This window comes from Chelmon rostratus, chromosome 8 (genome assembly GCF_017976325.1).
Source record: "Chelmon rostratus isolate fCheRos1 chromosome 8, fCheRos1.pri, whole genome shotgun sequence".
In the NCBI taxonomy this organism is placed as follows: Eukaryota; Metazoa; Chordata; class Actinopteri; order Chaetodontiformes; family Chaetodontidae; genus Chelmon; species Chelmon rostratus.
In genome coordinates this window covers 21,649,293-21,667,520 of record NC_055665.1, presented here as the reverse complement: position 1 = coordinate 21,667,520, position 18,228 = coordinate 21,649,293, and the positions used below count along the sequence as shown (strand labels likewise).

The window sequence follows — 18,228 nt, the reverse complement described above, 5'->3', positions numbered from 1 at the left end:
ACCTGCCTTCACATCGCCACCTCAGGCAGCCTAGAGGAACCTGAGTGGCCTTGTTCTGGCTAAAATTAAATTCAGATTAATTTGAATATTTCTGCACATGCAAAGTTAATCCCCGCGCACCAGTCAGGCTACCTTTCAGTTGGGTTGGGTAGATAATCCACTTCCAGCGTCGCCAGTATGCATATGTGTGAGTGTGCATCACTGATTCTGTGCTCATGTGTGAGCCTCTCTTCTTCCTGCTGTTTGCATGTGTGTGTGTGTGTGTGTGTGTGTTGGTCTCTGTGCTGCTGTTGTTTGTATGCAGGTAGAAAGAGGCTGCTTTACCAGGTACTTAGTGAGCTCTCTGATGTCCTCAGCTGTGTGTGTTAATGCTGACACAGTGAACTGTGGCCACTCAGACACACAGATATTCAGTATGAAAGCGCGCAGTCACAAGGACGCTGGCAAATGGATGTTTACACTTTCTCTCCGACACTCTCTCCCTCCATTTCACTCCCTGACTTACTATCTGTTTGCCCCCCTCTAATTTATTCCATCTTTCCCCCCCCTCGCCCTCGCCCTCCCCTCCTCTCTGCCTCTTTATCTCTTTCTCTGACTTAATTTCTCTGTCTGATTTTCTCTATCACACGCGTGCACAGTGAGATGCTGCCGTGCCACAATAGACGGTGAGAGCACTGAGCCAGACTCCTCTTCAGTTCACCGCCAGTTCACTCGGCTCCACGCTGACAGAAATGATGCTAGACAGAAATGCAAATTTGACAGTGACAGCAACCGTGCCAGCCGCAAATGTTAACAGTCCTCCTCAAAACTTCAGGTACCAATTTGCATTCACTTGAAAGGGTAACTCCAGACTTTTAGACAAGGGTCTGTATTATTCTCGTCTCAGAGGAACTCAGTTAGTCTGGTCGACTAACAATATGCTGTCATTTTGTGCTGACTCATCTGTCCCAGGAGCTTACAAAGGATCTAAAAATATTGTCAGACCTTGTGAAAGCAAAGAAACATCTCATTTGATAAAGATACTGCACTAAGTGGCATCATCATTATTATTTTTTTTAAAGTGCGTTCTGGGACATACTGTCTCAGTGGAAGTTAGTCTGTCCCTTTGTAATGTCCTTGCAAACACTTCATTAATCAACCAAAGTTTGCAAAATTTGCAGTCATCTTTTATAGTGTGGATGGCTGCTAATCTGGTTGGCTGTTTTACGGCCTGTTTCGCAGTCCTAGAAAGCGGGCTAGAGAGAGTGTGGGGGGGAAAGACAAGTTGTCCTTGTCGGGTGGAGTATTTCTGTTGGACGGTGCCCTTAGACGAGCATGTAAGAGCCCCTGCTGAGTAATGCACTCTCCATGTGTACGTCTCCCTCATCATCTCAAGCTCTCGCTCCTCTTCGGTCACTTTTTCTCCTTTTCTCTCCCCTCGAGTTACACTTTGACTTTCTTCCCTCCCGCCTCTCTGTGTTCCTCTCCCTCTCTCTCTCTCTCTCTGTTTCATGCTGGTACGCGTTGCTGTCTTTCAGTATTTGCACTTTAAGCGTCCTTGTGCCAATGCGGTCCGCCTGTCACAGTTGGGATGCCTATCTGTCTTTTTCTCTCCTCCTCACTATTTCTCTTGATCTCTGGCCGCCTCTCTGGCTGGCCGCATGTCTGTTTCTATTTCTCCTCCTCTCTGTGCGTTTCTGGCTGTATCTCTCTGTCTGCCTCTTCCTCCCACTCTCCATCTCTCTCCGTCTGCATTACGCCATTTGAGTGTAAATATGCTCAAGTGTCTTCTTAACAGTGATGGACTGTTTTTTTAAATGCCTGCTTCGTTCTCTCTGTCTGTTTCCTTTAGCTGGAGGCCTTAGTTTTCCACCTTCACAGTGGTTTGTTGATCAGCCCTTCTTCTTGCAGGTGTGCGCTGCTTTCATCTCTCCCTGACTGAGTCACCGTCTTGCAGAGTCACATGCGTTCATCGGATCTCTGTGAGAGTTTGCTGTTTCAGAAGGTTTCACGCCTCAGATTACCTCCAGCTTGCACTGGAAGGATCATGATTTATTACTTTTTGAGCGAGTTTTGGATTACTTTGCTCATTCCTTTGGTTACCATACCGCACCAGCAAAGCCATAGGAAGATTAAACCAAGATTCCAGAGTTGGGAAGGGTTTAAGCATAATTGTTGTGTAGTCAATGTCAGTGTAATGTGGTATTTTGATTTTACACACAGAATTTGCAAAGTCGCAGCTTCCTGACTTTAACCTGGCTCTGCACACAAGAAATTATCCAGTTGTTATAGCAACACAGTTTGGAGTACAATAAACTTGCTTATTTATATACAACTAATTTGCATTCATAATTACATTTGTGCTGACAAACGTAATTGCTGAGTGGATTATGTTTAGAGTCAACGTTTGCTTGAGTGAATGAAAAGCTACATTTATGTACTGCCTCGGAGTCCCAGGTAGGTGGATGGGGTGGATGGTGAGCGTCCAGTGCAGGACTGTAACACCAGAATCCAGGGTGCACGCCCAGACTGTGGTCAGGTTTAGGCAACAACAGCACTTTGGTTAATGTCCATGAAATATTGTGATTGCTGTTAGCTTCTTCTGTATTAAAACAGACCATGATCTTTCCCAAACATTAAATAAATACTGTCAGTAAAACCATAAAAAAGCTGAATAACGCTGTAGTCACTACGAGTGGATAGTGCATTGCAAGACTTTAATTGGAAAACAAATGAAATACGTTATCAGTAAAGAAACATTCAGTCTTGATTTTGCTCATTATGCACCAGTCAGCTGATGCAATGGAAGGAGCAGGTGGATCTATGTCGAAGGATGGATTGTGATGGAGTGTGTTTTTGCTTTCCCTGTGTGTGTGTGTGCCAGCTTGTTTTTGTCCCTCAGTTTACATATGTTCATGTCCATGTGTGCGGTGTGTCTGCCTGTGCATCTGTGTCAGTGTATGTCTGTTTATTTACGTCTGTGTTTGCAGCATGTGTGCACACATGCAGTATGTGCTCGCCTCCGTGCGTATGCACAACGTGTGCAGCTTCACCCATGCTGTACTGTTGAGCTACTGAGTGTGTCTATGTTTATATAAGGTTTCCTAGTCAACCCGTCCTGGACGTCTCCAGTTGTTGACATGGAATTTCCTTTCAGCAATCCAAACCATTGGAACCATTGTCTCAAACTGGGGAGCCATAAAACTCAATTTCCCATGGAGGCGGGGTTGGTGGCGATGGTGGTGGGGGCATTTTGAAGTCCAAATGTTCTTATCTCATGCACTATTAAGCGGGGCAGTGGGGTGTGTGGGTAACGTGGTTTAGAGTCCGTCTGTCACAGCCTCGGGGCATGTTGCTTTGAGTGCACATGCAGACACACTTGCAGACGCGCATTTGCACACACACACACACACACACACGGAATGAACGTATGCATATGCATAAACACACATAAAACAGACTCCCTAACACACACGCACAAACACACCTCTTTCTCTCATTGGCCCATTAACGCACACAAACATGCACAGTGCCTCAGGGCTCCAGCTCCAGTCCTATATGGCCTTGGTGCAGGTCAGAGGGGTCGACTGAGACTCTCACTTCATTAATCACATCTGGGAAGCTAGCAGCTTTTTATGTGTATGTTTCCATATGTGTTTGCCCTTTATTCAACTTTGACTTCAGGGTAACGTATGGTCCTAAAGCTGTCCTTTAATTATTTAATTAGATTTGGAAACTATTGTAATTGATATAATAGTATATATGTATGTTAATATGAGGATTTTCTATGAAATTGTAGCCGTGCAGCTGTAATTAAACAACTACTTGCTAGCCTTTTTTTTTAATTGCTCTTCTTTAGTGTCTATTTTCCAAGGCAGCAGAGCTTCAGAAACAAAGCAGCACCTTACAACCCTTCTTTCAGGCATCCCTGGCTATTTCTGACCACTCAGAGGCAATCAATACACAGACATAGCTGAGGCTAATTCTATGTAGGAGAATGAAAAGAAGCAAGCACTGCAAGCTGAAGCAAACACAGAGACTTAAACACAAACATGGCATGTGGAGTGGCAATAGCTGTCACCACCAGAGTAATTAAAACTGATGGATTAGAAACATTGCAGTAAGTTGTTGATGTGATAATGATGATGAAGATCATTGGTTCTTTTTGTCACAGCATGCTGCTTGTGTCAGTTGCTCTGCGTGTCTTTTTGCGCCGGGATCCTGCTCATTGGTCATTCGGAGGAAAGCAGGACAGCAGACTGACGCCTGATACTTACAACAGCCACTATTTTGGTGAAATTCTTGGACTTTTCAGCACGCAAATTTCCATGAAAGCTCATAAGCACTTAATCTCCGGCCTAAGCTGCCCTCGGGGGATTTGTGTTTTCTGTCACTTTTCATTGTATTCGTTGAAAATGATTTTATGTGTGTAACGTATATAAACAGCAACAACTGAGAGCAGTAGTCCAATCATCATATTTCAAATGACTACAATAGCTGTTCCGTGCATTATAAATGAAACTAATGACAGTTTGGCCTTTGACAATGCTTATCAGACCTTCCATCATTGTAATTTAAACTGATGTGACACAAAAGCATGAATATCTACATTACAATGTCCTTAAATCAGCGCTGCGCTCATTCATGGCCAGGATGCTGGTTTGTGAATTGTGATCTGATTAAAGATATGAATGGTGTAAAAGCATTAACACCATGTTAATAGCGAATGCACATACAAACACATGCTGTCACCACCCACCATAAGCCGGAGAGAGATACCTGAGAGAGGCTTTGGCAGTGCAGTGCTTAACAGTGTAAGGTGCTATCACAATGCCTGCAGTGAAACCCATGTCACAATGTGTACTGTGTGTGTGTGTGTATGTGTGTGTGCGCGCATGTGTGTGTTTTGCCCTTGACTGCTGGCACTCCTACATGCTCAGAAATGGGTAGGGGCTTTAACTGTGTGTGTGTGTGTGTGTGTGTTTGTTTGAGACAGACAGACAGGTTAATTGGACTAAAGTTAAAGATTAGCCTTAGTGAGTGCAACCTGTTTTGCACAAAAATACACTCACTCTTTTACTCAGATTCTCTGACTTTCATGTACACACACACACACACACACACACACACACAGCGCATGATGTCACTTGTACTGCAGGCACCAAACTAACACCTCTCAGTAGTTGGCTCTAGTTAGCCAACATCAGGTGTTTCTCTCATATGGAAGGTGGCTGACAGAGAGAGAGAGAGGGAGAGAGGGGTGTATTTGTGTCTCTTTGTGTGCATGCCAAGAGAAGTGATGTTTGATGTGTGTGCATATGTGAGGGTGACAGTGGGTGAGGGGTGTATTTGTGTCAGCGCAATCAACATGGAAGCAGGGGAGAAAGGAAGCGAAGGATGTCTGAGCATATGTGAGTGTGCGTTTGCGGCCCGTGTGTCTATTCCATGTGCACTTAGCTTCTTTAAAAAAATCTCAACACTTCGCTAACTGTGTGCTACAGATATGTTAAGTGTGGGCGTTCACACTATATTAGTGGCCCCCTTGTGGTTAACAGTGCATAACATTTCATCCACTTGGCAAAGCCGGAATGAAACATGTCCAACTTAAATGTTGTGTTACCTGTGGGGGGTCATTCATCAGTTATTGAGGTGATTCTCTCTCCTGCTGACTTCAATCTGAGCTCATTCAGAAACCAGCTAGGCCTCGAAACTTCGAATCAATTCTTCTGTTTCTTTTACTTTGTTTCCAGGTTGTCCAGGACTGTGTTTTTTGGACCGTCGCGCCAAACACTTGCGCACACTTCATGCTTTTGCTGAGTGAGTAACACAGAGTATGACAGACTGTGTGTGAAGTGCTAAGTGAGCAGAAGACTCTACGACAGCCTCTCACAGCGTTTGCCAACAGCATGTTGCCTTGGCAGAAGAACTGTTCTTTTTGCACAGCGAGTGGTACCACTGATCAAATGTGTTTGTGTGTCTGTGTCTGCATCTGTGTGTGTGTGTGTGTGACCACTGCGGTTCCCACTGTGTGTTTCTCAATTTGTTCTGAGCACCAAGTTGAATCTGAGGATTCGAGTGGCTGCCTGCTCTGATAATGACAGAATAGGTGTGGCGTTCTTGCAATCGCGTGTTATCGCCACTGTCTGTGTGCGTGTTCACGCGTTTTTAGCGCGAGCGTGTTGCACCCTGCTGATCACGACCACTTCATGTCCACATCAGAAAGGCTCTACAGAGAGTTTGCACTCAGATCTGATATCAGTTTGCCATTTAAACTCATCTGCCAGGTACAGAAGTGCACGGACGTCTTTGTATACACACACGCACAAACACACAAATTCACCGCGCCACAACACTTATCCCCATTACTCAAATAGCGTGAGGAGGTGAGCAAAATCTTCCGACAGACCAGTGAACTCTAAAGTAGGTTTATCAACAAAGCACTTAGCAGCAGTGAGGAGGAGGAGGAGGAGGAGGAGGAAGAGAGGAGGGAGAAGGAGTTGAAAGTAGCAATAGGGGTCTTTTCTAGTTGAAAGTTTACCTGAGAGTGAGCTTAGGATCAAGGCCCAGCTGGCTGACTCTCAGCTGACCCAAGTCCAAGGAAAAAAAGATAGAAAACACATCAATTTCAAACTTGGGGAAGTTATAATCAAAGACTTCAGACAGAGAGAGAGAGGAGGGGGGGTTGGGAAAGGAGTGTCAGTGAGGTGGTGAGTCCGAGTGACTTTTATCTCTGCCTTAATGTTTGCACCCATCCTTTATCTCGTGTTTTTTTTCCTGTCAGTCCTTTTCGCACTGTACACTTCCCAGAACAGCAGAAATGGTGCCAAAAAGGGACGATCGCAAATGAAAACAGCCAAAATTTGAATAATCACACTGTGTTTGGTCAAAATTTTCCACTCGGCAAACGATGGAGGACGAACGCACATGTGTGTTTCCTCCAAGACGCTGCCCGACTTCTCCGTCAGGGAGGTGAGACACGGAGCCAAGATGGCCGCCCATAGCTGGATATGCAGCACACGAGTTGTGCTCGGGTCTCGCTGTGACTTTAATTAACAACCTTTCAGCCTCATCCCAATTTTGCAACACAATCCCAAGCTATTCTGATATGACCTGAAAAAGAACCTGACCGTTCAATTAATTAAGCTCCAAAGTTGCCATCGCAGCCAAATTTTCAAGGATGTCCCGAGGCTGCTTATATCATGGATTTTTTTTCCCTTTTAAACCACCACCTTCTAAATTTGGACGAGCAGGCCTAATTAGAGGCTGAATTTGGTTGCGTAGCTTTGGCTGCACCGCTGAGTCTTTCTCCGACCTTAAAGCGCACCAGAGGGCCGCCTCGGCGTCTCAGCAGAATACCATCACAAGTGTTGATGCAGCGCGCAGCCCCGAATGTTTTTCCTGCCTCTCTTCATTGCATGCATTGAACATTTTATAATGCATCTGAGGAGAGCAACCTTGCTCTTGTGATTCTGAGCCAAAATTTCAATGAAAAGCAAAAATTGCGAATGTTAGAGAGAAACCTTGTATGTGGTCTTCCTCTTTTTCGCAGAAAAATAAAGTGTTTAATGTTTTTTCTTTCATTAAGGAACAGGAGTGCAGTAATTCGAAGAGGCTGCAAGTGTTTAGAGTCGTCAGATTTTTCATACAGTGCAGATTTGGCTGCGTGACCGCTGTGATCTTTAACCACAGCAGAGGCTTAACGTCTACATCCATAAAGTACCATAAGAATGATGTCTCATAGGAAGCATCATTATGTGGAGTATTCATCTTCTGGGATGCTACTTTCCACTTACAGTGTATCTGCATTGCCAACAGCAAAGAGCCTGAAGTTCAGCCCATTAAATGGGTCCAAGTTTTCCCCAGGCCTCCTTTCAGTCCAGCAGGGTTTTATGAGGGTATATTTCACTGACTCACTGGCACAGCTGAGCAGGGAAATCCTTCTCTTCACGGTCTAGTTGGGATGACTGATGCAAATATGCTGCTACTGAGTCCAGACACTGACACCATCATCACGCTGACCCAGTTAGAGGGAGAGGGTGGTGGTGGTGGTGTGGGGTGGGGGGGGTTCCAAGTCATTTGTGACTTACATTTATTTTTGTGACTCCACATGTTTTTAAGTAGTTCCAACACTATTAAAAGCTTTGAGCCGTGCATGGAAGCTCTATGGTGTGGGAAGCAAGAGGAGAAATGTTTCAGGTCATTTGGGATGTATTGAGCGACTGGACATTTTTCTGGACATACAAGAAAGAAAGAGAGCGGCTTCAGATCATTTGTGATGTATGTTGTGTATTTTTTTGGCAACCACGCACAGTTTCCCCCCCGCGCTGTACTTTCCTCGATGACGCATGCTGTAGCTCTTAGCTACGCGTGCAAGTTCTGTGCCGGCCGTCTGTTGGGTTTCCAAGATTATTGTGATTTTTATCATCTTGTCTTATTTTCTGAGGGGTCAGACAGAGTCAAACTTTGATTTTTCTGTCACCCGTGATGTCACATGTTATCATAGCACAGTTATGACCACACCCGACCACAGCCATCAGTGACGCCGGGTGTGGTCAGGGAAGAAACAGGCTTGAAATCAGAGAGAAGCTGGTGTTGAGTTACTCTTCAACAACATCACGCTACTAATGCTTTTGCTGCTGAGAGTCACGAGAGAGAGAGAGACAGTCATTCCAGACATGGCCACTAGAGGGCAGTTGTTATAGAAACGTAATCATGGATCCGAGCGTGTGAATTTTGACAAAATTAACTGCAGCGCCGTAGCTTAAAAGAAAGTTGGGACTCTGTGTAAAACGTGAATAAAAACAGAATCCACTCATTTGCAAACAAACAGTTTTTACCAACAACAGTTTTACTAAATGTTCCAGAGCCCATGTGGTAACATCCTTTATGCTATCATGTGATCATGCAGTGGTGGACCTCCCTTATAAACCTCGAGTGTTTATAAGAAACATCATTGTGCTTTATCAGTACTACAGCAGGACAAGCAGTATGATCTGTATCATGCTAATGGTCTGAACTCACAACAAATGCTGGTCACGTCTTCTCTAAACCATTAACCCCGTTCGTTGTCAGTCTTTTCAGTTCGTGTAAGCGTTCGTGCAGCGATTGCAGTTACATGAACAGAAGTATTTTTTTTCAAAGGCACTAAAAGTCACATGACCCTGTCTCTCACCTGTGTAGGGTCAGGCTCCTACTTCTCTTGTTTGTATTCCATGTGAGCGGCGCTGGCCTTACTGCTCGTTAACCTTTCCTAATGCGGCCCGCATGTATTAATAACACTCAGCAGGAAAGGTCAATCGATGTAAGTGTGCATGTGTGTGTGTTTATATAATTGTTTGTCACAGGGAAGGCTTATGCAACCCATATGTGGCTGGCTATAGAAGGTATACGGGCTTGTCAGTGAACTGCTGAGGGTAAATTGAATTTGCTCTTAATAATTAACCAGGACTGATGGTTCGATGCTGTGGTGTGCTTGTGTGTCCTGGCCTGGCGGGGAAAAGGCTCGCTAATGATGATATACAATCAAATGTATCGTGTTTCAGGGTGTGTGTCCTTGCTCTTTGCTGGGCTAGATTAAAATACCGCTGCTTAGTCATTTCATTTTAAATGGAAAAATGAATTAAAATACCCCTGCGCTGCCATTTGATTTAAATGAAAAAAAAAAAAAAACCCCAAAACATCAGCATTTAGTGCCAGTGGCCATTAGTAGATCTTTACCTGAAATTCAGATATGATTTTAAAAAGATTACCACTTCATGCACAAAGAATCACCTTGACTGTGGATTTAATTGCTATGTAGTGATAAATTATGTAACTGGATTCAGTTTTACCTTAAGGGTTATTAATTGATTAATTAAATGTATATATCTGACCCGAGTGACCAGGCTAGGAGCTTTAAATCGATTCCCTCATTGAGATGTTGCATGCTGAGTCCATGTTGACCTTTTCAGTGTGACAGTGCTTGGAAATGCAGACCAAAGACAAACTGATAGCACTTGCTTTAGATGTAACTGCTTTATACAACAGAGAGACACAAGAAAATGAGACAGCACTTAATGATTATATGAGATGAGAGCTACAAACTGGATTCAAACAGCATAATGATGAAATGGTATGCACCCTAATGGACTAGCCTCACTGTAATGTTCTTACTGTTCTCCTCATATACTGTATACGCCCCATGGTGAACAGTGGCTGGGCACAGGGACTCCTTGGAATTTTGGTTTGTTTCAAGAAGGCAGTGAAGCTGCAATGAAGAAACACAGTAGTTACAGCACAAGCCAAGCTGATCGCCTCCCGGCAATGTACTTAATGCACAGGCATGATAATGGTATTTATCTGCATCTATGTATTGAATTAAGATATATATGATATGCATAAAGGTAAAAAAAGTGGGGAAAATACTCAAAACTGAGCTTTTTTTTTCGTAACCTGTCATCCCAGGTGAAAAACACACCTGATGTCAGTCCTCCTATATCCTGTGAAGCAGGACCGTCTCCTATAAAAGCACAGGCAGTTACACAATAACGAATTGTGTCACATAAGCAGCTCGCAGCTTCATTCACAGTAGATAATTTAAAGGCCAAGGAAATCTTTAAATGTGTGTTGCTGTATATTTTGTCATTGGACCATCTTTGTGTTTGGCAAATGTTGTCCTAACATGCCGACTACATGTGATGGAGCAATGGCTTATGAAATCTGCTGTAAACCCTCTGTTTCACCTCAAATGCATCCCTGTGCCCCCTCTTTTCCTCCAAAGCTCAGCCAAGGTTTTGCCATAAAGCAGCTTTCAATACTATAATGATGTAATAATCTGATGAATAATCAACCGTCTTCCTCCAGTTGTATTGATTAGCACCCAGAACAAGATGAAAACAGTAAACAGAGCCAGAGTTAAAGGCAGAGCACAGACAGTGTATTTGAGTATCAGCTCATACACGGTTGACTGCCAGGTGAATGTAGCCGATTCACTCACCCCGAAGGCAACAGCACCACCCAAAAACTCCCAGTTTCCCGCAGGTTCAAATGTACCTATTAAGCAGCCAGTTTGTTGTGCAGATCAGTGACTTTGGCGTGTCAGAACTTAGCAACACGCACGCAAAGTTCAGCTTTCGTTTAATTGCAGCCCACCAAAGACTCAATTTTGGGTCTAACCCATGATTTAGGAAAACAGCCGACACAACCCACTGCAGATGAACATTTCATGTTTTCTCGGTGTGTGATTTCCAATCTGACTGAGGCCCGATAACGGCGACATTGCTGTTACTCATTCCCTCAGATCCCCTGCCTCCATTTCTCCTAATCAGATTTCTCTGGTTGGGTTATTTATCATCGCCAGCTCTGACTGTGAGTGATGCTTGGCTAATGGGTTTAGCATTCAAATCTGCTGGCTTGATGCGACAGAATCCCAACAAGGGTTGTCATTCCTGTGGCGGCAGCAGCTTCGGAGTGGCGCAAATAAGAGGGAAATGACATCGTTGGAATATTCATTCATGGCATGGTTGTTGTTACATTTGGTTAGATTTGTATTGATTTTAAGGATGTTAAAATGAAACGGAGAGAGAGAGAGAGAGAGAGAGGCAGAAAGAGGGCAAGACAGAGAGAAAGAGAGAAAAAGGAAAGAGGGGAAGAAAATAGAGAGACTTGAGGATGTGTGCTTTAAATGTGATAAAACTGACAAAAGATGAACCTGCCCATCCATGCATTCATCTGTCCGTGCATCAATCCTTCCATCCATAAACCCTTTTTTTGCCTGCTCATTTCCTTTCAGGGGTGTCAGGACTCGTGACTCACCAAACGCGGAGCCAGGAAATGAACAAATCAAGTCAATAAAACAGAATCGAAAACAGAGAGGCTCTCTGGCGGCGTGGTGACCACGTGCACACCAATGAGGCCGCGTGGTGCTGAATGACAGTTATGGTTATAACAATAATTATAAGTCATAAACCGACAGCTGTGAGAAACTCTGTCTTCCGTCATCTTTCATCGCTGCACCTGCGCCGTGTGGTAACACCGCGCGGTGTCTGGTCGTCAGACAGGTCCTCGTGCCTTATTGTTTTGTGTAATCTGCAGCGATGACAGGACTGTAAATTACAAGACAGCTGTTAGTCAGTCTTCATCCATTTCGTTCTTTCCTTCCATGATATCTGGCTGAGTGTCAGGCGTATCATTTTCTAATGTTTGATCCGAGACCATAAATTAACCGGGAGCAGAGATAACGAGACAGCGTGCGCGTGCGTGCCTCAGACTCTTCAGTCTTCGCTGCCCCACCACCTGTTCCATGTAAATAGCTCCATATGTGTGGGTGAAAGGCTTTATGTGGCTCATGGGAACCATTCTGGACAGCCCCATCACCTCATTGGTCATCAGTACCACAGTTACAAACACTGACATCACAGCACAGAGGGAAGGAAGGAAGTGTTCTGTTTTTTTTTTTTTTTTAACAGAGAATTATAATAAAATCAGTAAAGTGAACTTTTTAACTGTTTCCTTTCAACCTTTAATTGTGCTCCTTCGCTTGATCACATTTGCCCATTTCTGCATCATTCCAGGCAAGTCTGGACATGTAGGCATGCTTTCAGGTTATGCAGTTTGTCTTGCCTCTTGATCTTGTTCCAGGATCTGGTTCACGCCTGCACACACACACACACACACACACACACACACACACACACACACACACATGCACGCACGCAAATGTGGACACATCTGGAAATACTTGACTGGTATTTTGTGTTAACAGTTAGAAAAAAAAAAACTGGTGTCACCAGTCTGTCACAGCACATGTGTATGTTCCGACAAGACTGCGAGGTCGAACAACCTGCTAGTCAGGTGGAGGCTGACAACCTGCAAAGCGCTTTCCAAACGGCGATGGTATCGCTGCGGGCGCGTGCGTTTGTGGTCGAGGCACGTCTCAGCTGATGTTATGACGATGATCCGTATTGACAGACCAACAGGATGTGCGTGTCTAGCCTTGGTTAGAAAGTAACGATCACGTGACTGTGTTTCACAATCCCTTTAACGTTGCAGTAACAGAATACCTTTACTCACGCTCACAGATTACAGCTGATCGGCCTGTGTCGAAGCAGCCTGTTGCTGCTTTCACCTCTACACTCTCAGGCAGTTTGCATGGCTTTTGAAAAAAGTTTCCATCACACTTACTGAGTTGCCAGCGATGTTTTATCTCACTGGAATTAAATTTCATCAAAGACGTCCTCTAAGACATCCTTATGCGAGTCTCTGTTCTCTTTTTATTAATCATGCCGACCAGTGGCAATAATCGTTTAACTCTATCAACTGACTACCCTACGATCCTTGTCCATACAGAATTTATTTGCATAATTCAAGAAACAGCGTCACAGCGTGGCGATATTTTGATCTTCCTTCATATAGGCTGGGTTGACAAGACCTTGTGTTCATGTATCATTTTGAGCTAGAGGATGTGTGTGTGTGTCTATGTGTCTCAGCATGACTTCAAGTCTCCCACTTAGCTTTGTAATTACCTTTTTCCAGCTATGATGGTTAATTGGAGTACAGGAAAATCACTGCTGCACACACACACACACGCACACAAAGTTGAACTGTCTCACTGAGAGATTGGAACTCTTAAGCGTTCTTAATTAAGTTTGAGCTCTACACTGACTTTTATTTGTATATATCTGTTATGATTTTTCATTTATTACTCGATAAAACCGATCCTTTGTGCGTATTATAAGCCCCCGAGGAAGGGAAGTGACACTTTGACAGCCTGTTTGTTTTGTCGTTGATGAAATGTGCAAATACATTAAAGAGCGAGCGAGAAATCTCATTGTTCATGCAGACGCACAGGAGGTAACGCTAAATAACTGTGAGGAAGTTTTTAATGGATTGTAGAAAACGGCAATTCACTTTCATTTTTACATCTTTTATTATTTAGTAAGCGGAAAGCAGCAGTAAGCTTGGAAAAAGTGGCTGAGTCTTAAACTATAATTAAGGACTTTACATTGACACAGAATTGCAGCGAGGCCCTTTGGCTTGGCAGCAGAACTTTAATTCAGTAAAGCTCGTTGAATAGAAATGGCTTTCTGTCTGCTGTGCCAGCACACTCTCTGTATGTTGAGCTGTCTTCGTCTCTGACTCTGTTTCCTATTGTTGCTCTTTTTCTGCTCCCTTTGCGACTCTTTCCACGCTCGTCATATACCTGTCTCAGTTTAAAGAAGCTCTCAAATTTGAAAAGCATCCAATAAGTAAATGTCCATGTGGCGTTATCATCACCTGTAATCCTTCCGCAATGCAAAGTTGCCAAACTGAGATTTATTTATATCAAAATGTCGCAAGCTCTTACTTTAATATAGATTTTTTGACAGACTCAAGGATGAGTGTTCATCTAGTCATTTCACAGCACAGACAGAATGGCAGAAACAGAGGGACAGAAGAGTGTGGGGAGACAGGAGGAGGAATATCAACTGACAAGAGTTATAAAACTCAAATTTATTTCAATTAGAATGTCAGAGGACGTCACTTTGATGCAATTTCTGACAGAACAAAACTCTCAAGTGCACGAAGGAAGACGAAGAAAGCAATAAATGCAAATACAGGGTTGGAAAACAGACATTTATTTATAGGAAATGCCACAGATTATTGCTTTATGCATGTGTTTTGGTTTGGTCAGCCAGCTCCTATGGTGAACACACATGTTCTTTAATTTGTTTCTGTCTCTCTTGCTAGTCTCTATCCAACTTTAGGACTTTAGGGTGTGTGTGTGTGTGTGTGTGTGTGTGTGTGTGTGAGAGAGAGAGAGAGACAGAGAGAGAGAGAGGAGATACACAAAGACAGAATGTGCGATTGTGGCCATGGTTGAGGCCATTCCTCATCTGTGTGTGCCTGCATGTGTGTGTGTGTGTGTGTGTGTGTGTGTGTGTGTGCGTGTGTGTGTGTGTAATTTTGTGACAAGAAAGACACAGATTATTGCACATGAAATGTTATTCATACAAAGCAGCTCTAGCGTGACTATCCCCCTGCTACAGCACTCAACAGCCTATTGGAGAAACACAACAGAACAAATCTCAGTGAAAATAACAGTCTGCAAATCTCACAAGGGAGATTCTCTCTCACCTCTCTTCATTTCTGATTTTTGCCTCTTTTTTTTCTGAAGGGAGGCACTTGTTGTGGGCGACAATGAAAGTGCTTTTTTTTAATTAACAGAAATGGCCGCGTTTGTGTGTTGGGATGCGTGACAGAGTTACAGTACGACGGCGTTCTTGTGTTTCTAGAAACTTTTACATTGAAAAAAAGCTGTTCAATGAATGTAGTCAAATTTGCTCACAAGTGGAAGATATAGAGTGTATACAGCCAATGGTAACTTAAAACTAGGGGCTGGTGGCTTCTTAGTTCTCATGCACGCTGTATAGAAAAACACACAAACAGAGGAAGCCACATGGGCTACGGAAAACACTTGAGCCTCTGGGTTCAAATGTTTTCTGTAGTTTTCCTCCCCTAAGACCGACTTCCTCTCACAGACTCATCTCCCAGCTGAATCTCACGTCCTTTCCCATCCTCCTCCTCCTCCTCCTCCACCTACCCACTCAGCATCTCCCATATGTCTTTAGCCACCCTTGCAGTGCCTCAGCGTGATCATTTTTCTTAAATATGCAAGTCACACTAACCACAACTGAGTGTTTTTCTTTTTTAAAGTCGATCTCCATGATTGTCGATCTCCGTTGATGTTTGTTCTGAGCCTGAGTCAGAGGATGATGTTGCAACAACAGAGGGGAACGTTACAGAGGAACAGTCACAGCCAAGTGCAGCTGATACCTTTTTGCTCAAAGTGGCTTCAAGAATATACTTGTGTTGATGGTGTAGCCCTGCTCTAACTGTTTGTAATAAACAGGACTTGACAGGACTTACAGTTTTTCTGTTTGCAGATGTTCCACAGGTTCACTTTGGCGCTCCTCTCTCAGTGTGTCTTTTGCATCTCTTCATCCTCTCGTCCCGGCTCCTGTTCATTTTCTGCCTCTCTCCACTCGTCTGTTTCAGAGATGGATCTTGCTGTTTTTCCCTCCTTCTCCTCTTTTTACCAGTTGCGCTCTGTGATTTCTCCCCTCCGCTGTTCTGGTTTTCTCTGTGTAATCTCTGTGATCTCCGTGTGAGTTGTTTATAACTCCTAAATGTGCCACTTCCCTACCCTGACTCACTTTCCCAGAGTAACAGTGCAGAGAGAGATGCATTCATTTTCACCGTGCTCCGGCACACGTAGCTTTTATTTCCCTCTAGATTATGGTTTTTTTTTTTTTTTTATGGCAGTTCAGCTCTGTCAGATGTTATATGGTGAGAAGTGATAGGTAAAACGCTTTCCTCTGTCTTTTCCCTCTGGTCATGTTTTAGAGCCGTGGTTACATATCTTTTACTGTTTTCTCCTACTTTGAGCTGTACTGCCGTGCACAAAGTGTTCTTAGATTTCATTCTCGAACAAAATCAGCCACTTTTTTCTGCATAATAAATTGAATGATAAGTATTTTATTGGTTATTGGACCATAACAATAGCTCTTAGCTGCTCTTAAAAAATGGGAAGCACCACCTTGCATGGCTTGGGTGAAATTCTAACAATACATTGGTGCAATAACAGCTGCCGAAACTGTGCAAGACATATTCTTTTTAATACTAAAGATTTAAATGTTATTTTTCCCCTTAGCAAAGTCCTTGAACGGTAGCTAAACAGGTGGTTGTTGCTAAGCAACATGTAAGTGGTAACTTTTGGGTTGGCACGTTCATTTTGAAATCATGGCTAATGTGGTTGTATCTGTGTGTTTGTGCACCTCTGAACCTGCACCAGTCTGTCAAAGTACACACAACGAGCTGTTTTATGCTCTATGACATTTCCATAGAGGTGTATCTCTCTTGAGGAGGTTTAAAGAATTTGAAGCCCCATCATTGCATGGATGAATATTGAAAAGATTTTTCAAATTCTGATTTCCTTCTGAAACATTAGAAATGTTCTGCATTGCTCGGTGCATGCAAGGGAAGCATCTTTATGTGCAGGAATGAGCCATATTTCAGTCTAACAGCATAGCCTTGTATTTGAAAAGAGAAGACAGAATAGACAGCAGAAAGAATGGCCTCCATGGTCTGCCTTTGATGCTTATGATGCCTTCGACTTTTTAACCCCAACTTTCATTGGATGGAGGAGGCCCCCTCTCTGTCTGTCTCCTTTTCTCATTGGCTCTCCCCCGTGTCTGTCACACATACACCCCCCCCCCCTCCCCGCTTGTCGTTCTCTGTCTCATTACCCCCCCAAACACACACACACACACACACACACACACACACACACGCTTGCACAATGCCTTTCTCTTCGCTCTCAGTGCCTGCGGTCATTTTCAGTTGGTGATTGAACTGACTCAGTTGCTTGTGTGTGTGTGTTTGAAACAGGAGGAGTGGGAAAGAGAGCAAGATCCAGTGAAGAGGACAAGGTAATAGAGAGTAACAGGAAGAGGGAGGGGGTGTGAGAGAGCCATGGAGAGTGAGAAAGATGCGATGGAGAAAGAGGGGGAGAATTGTACAGCCAGATATTGCCTTGATGTTGATACTGCCCTGCTGACCTTCCATCTACCTACTATCTCTCTCTTCCTCGCTTCCTGTGTTCTGCCTCTCAGTCTCGCTGAACTTCTCTCTCCATGAGCTCTGCATTCGAATGACCAGAACCAATTAGTCTTTTGTGCTCCATTTAGTACTGTTTCCTAATTATCTTAAGATTTTGCAGCAAAGAGTGCACACAAAGTGTCATAAATATGGAACTTTTTAAAGCCGTGCTCTCTTTGTCTCTCTCTCAATGTATCCATCTTTCTCTCTTTGCCTCAGCTGTCTAGTATCACCCCCTTTCCTCTCCTTATATTCCTCTCTTCTACCATGTAATTTGAGAGGGAACACGGTGAAAAAATCCCCCGGTAGTCTGACCCACCGTTGAACCTTTGCTTGCTTTGACAGATCGCTGCAACGCGAGCCTTTCATTTCATCGGCGAAAAAGGCTCTCTCTCCCCCTTTTTCTAAAATGTGTTGTGTCTTTCACCGCAAATGGAAAAAGATCAAGTCCAGTGCTATTAACGTGTGTGATATGTGCGCATTGTGTGTGTTTGTCCACCTTGGTGCCATTGATGTATACGATGATTGTGTATCTGTATGGGGCCCATTTGTGAGATAAGGGTAGCTATAGCAGAGATAAGGGGCGCAGAAAGAGGCTTTGTTTTGGCCAGACGTGGCGAGAGGTGTCGCAGA

At 43.8% G+C, this 18,228-nt stretch overlaps 1 long non-coding RNA gene across 2 annotated transcripts in view; it reads left to right on the top strand.

The window, feature by feature from the left end:
- The window catches only part of LOC121609911, a 93,973-nt gene that overhangs the window by 11,779 nt on the left and 63,966 nt on the right, over positions 1-18,228 (top strand). Inside the window, exon 3 of one of the 2 annotated variants that reach the window (XR_006007022.1) lies at positions 5,730-5,796. The exons of the other annotated variant lie outside the window; for it this stretch is intronic. This is a non-coding gene — a long non-coding RNA (uncharacterized LOC121609911). The remainder of the gene's footprint in view (positions 1-5,729; positions 5,797-18,228) is intronic. 2 annotated transcript variants of the gene reach the window in all.